The sequence below is a fragment of the Myotis davidii genome, unplaced genomic scaffold, assembly GCF_000327345.1.
Source record: "Myotis davidii unplaced genomic scaffold, ASM32734v1 scaffold1855, whole genome shotgun sequence".
In the NCBI taxonomy this organism is placed as follows: Eukaryota; Metazoa; Chordata; class Mammalia; order Chiroptera; family Vespertilionidae; genus Myotis; species Myotis davidii.
In genome coordinates, this window is record NW_006286484.1 from 7,603 (window position 1) to 10,666 (window position 3,064).

Below are 3,064 nucleotides of genomic sequence, written 5' to 3' on the forward strand. Positions count from 1 at the left end.
ACTTATCCTCATCCGCTATCATTCCAGGCCGACTAAGAGTCATTTTTCTCCACAGGTCAGACCCCAGCCTCTGGGAGGGAGAACTACTACAGTGGTAGTCTGTGGTTTTCTCTGAAACTCCCACTATTTCTATTTCTTCCCCCTGTAGGAATTGTCTTCCTCTGACTCACAATAGGAAAGGGAGACAAACAACTGGACTGGGGGACAGGGGGATGGTCGGAGAGATCAAGAGTAATAAAGGAGGAGGATTTAAGATCTTCTCTAGGGGCTTAGAGTAAAGAGGAAAAATCTATGTGGGATAGCAACTGTTACAGAAAGAAAAAAGTATCCTTAAATGTAAAAAAAGCCTAAATATACAGGATCTCAAACCATTTGCTTTGTTTCAGGACAGAGTAAATGATGAATGCAGGAAGGGGGTGGGGGTGTCAGCAGTAAATTATGAAGCAGGGAGAGATAGGTTTTTGTTGATCTTGCTGGCTGCAGACCACTCTGCAGGCATAGGGGTCTGGTCCGTAGCCTACCACCAGGTGTCTTATCAGAACTACACTAAATTCAAGGTTGTAAGTTTTCTATGAGCACAATTAATCTTTCCCTGCCCCAGTTTATTCTTTTTAACCCTTCCAATACTAAATTAAACTGACACAATATACTTGAAATTACGTAAGGAAAAGTATAGCAGTTTGTACTAGACAAGTTTCAATTTACCTGTTCTTAGTTTTATCACAGAAGGTCTAGGTATATTTTCTTGAAAGTAAAAGTACATTTAAAATGCATTCATAAATATTAATCTAAAAATACTGACTGTTCACTTTTGGTAATCATTAAAGGATTGAGGTTTCTAAGAATAAAGAATTCTAATACATTAAAACAAACAAACAAAAAAAACCCCCTAAACTCCCAGGAGCCAAGCAGAGGAGAAATGGAGCTGAAGTCTGCAGCCATCCTGGTGATTTAGAACTGGTTACTAGGCAGACTCAGCCGCCGAGAGCCAGGTGAAAGAAGGGGGCGGGGAAGGGGGGCTGGATGCCTGAGTTGCATGCAGTAGCCCTGGAAGAAGCCACAACAGTGAGAAAAGCTGGGACAGAAGAAATTTACCTGACACTAGAGCTGCCCCGCTGTCGCCCAGTGAGTAATGAGCATTTTACAACAAGCAATACAAGACTTAGGCTTTTGGCTTGCTGGCTACAGCAGTTAAACCAGAAGCCAGTGATTGCTACTAGCCTTCTGGCAGCCCCAGGAATAGAGCAGTGAGCCTGGGATCTGAGAAAGCAGCAGATAGAGCTAGCGAAAGCTCCCTGTTTGCAAATGTACTGAAAAGGTTCAGTGCCTGTTGCTGCCGGAAGAAGAGGGGCCAATATCCCCTTCCAGTGCACTCTCTTGGGAGAGGCCTGGTCGCTGCTCTGCCACAAAGGGGACTGGTGGGAAGACAAGGATGGTAGGGCCCTGTAACTAGTAAACAGGGGTAACAAAAGGGCAAAAGAAAGGCACTCTCTCTGGACCCGGGAGCTATTCCAACCAGCTGCAAATCCTACAGATATTTTTGTCATTGATTTAAGAATTGTAATTATTTTGTGTTGGTGGCTTTATTATTATAAAATGAAACATTTTTTAGGTGGTGAGATGGCTACAAAGAAGAAGCAAAGAAAAACGGAAGATGAAACCGTGAATTTAAAGTTGAATGTATCTACCTATATAGTTTAAGTTTAAAAAATTTGGCTCTCAAAAGAAATTTCAATCATTGTACTGTTGATATTTGGCTCTGTTGACTAATGAGTTTGCCGACCACTGGGTTAGGAGGACCGAAGACTACATATTGAACTTATAGATTGCAGTTTGCTAGGCAGAGGTCCAAGCCCAGCTGTATAGGGGTTAAGCTGCCTGTGTACAGAAAAACAACTTTCTCCCGTGCCAGAATACATTTTAGGGAAATTGGACAGACTGTTTGTGGCTAGAAAGAAGAACTGGCCGCCATGCACAGCCCTAACAGTGGCCTGCAGAAAACTATTATAGTCTTAGATGATGCCTGTATCTTCATGGACATGGCTCCAGAGAGACAAGGACAATTTTGCTTTGTGTGGGAAGGTCAAGAATAGGCTTTAGTCACCTCCCTAAGATGTTTGTATAACCCTACCGTGTGTCATGTTTAGTAGCAGAAGATTTAGCTGTCAGAAGCAGCCACAGTGCCAATGTTATACTTCATTATGTAAATACATTAATCTTTAACTCTCTTACAGATTTAAATGCAGTTGTCAAAAGGGAAGATGCCCAACTGGGCAAAGAAGGATACCTATCAGGTTTTGGTCTCTATTGAGAGACAGTTGGCAGCCTGTATACTGTCTTGCAGGCCTGTGTGACCATGCCGTGGTCAGGGGTGGCACAAACCTCAACTTTAGGAAAGTGGGGAAGGTCTGTTTAGAACAGAGGGAAGTAGTGAAGTGGTAAATACTAGCCCTCTGTTACAGGAATTACAGACCCTGTGAGGTCCTGTGACATGTGAGCCTCTGTAAAGAAATAAAGCTCCCTTAGTCAGTTCCAAGAGGATGAGTCACCCCTCCCAGAAACCATATGTAGTTTAAGGACAAGTCAAGTAGGGGGAATCCTACTATAGGGACAGCTGTAACTGTCTATTTGAATATAGACACATTTTGAATTTCTTCTTGCCATTTGAAGACAGTTATATTTCTCAGAAGAATTCATAAAAAGGACTGACAAGGAAAATCAGAAGATCTTAAAGCAGGTCAGTATATTTTTCTCCTTATATAATTCCTCCAAAATTTGGCAATGTTTAATATATCATGGCAATACATTTCTTTGCATAAATTCAATAAGACTGGTTCCTAATTGTGGTTTTATTAACCAAAAAATTTGACTGGAGTATCATGTTTTAAAAAGCCCTGTCTGGACTCTGAAGACTTGAAGCCAATAAGAGTGCCACTGAAAAAGCCTGGTATCCTGCTTGGGAACCCTGATAATGGCTGGTGCTGAAGCTTCAGGCCCATGCCCTACCATCCCTGTGGAACCCACATGCACTCTGGGCTGCAACGAGTGGGAGGGCTACTGAGAT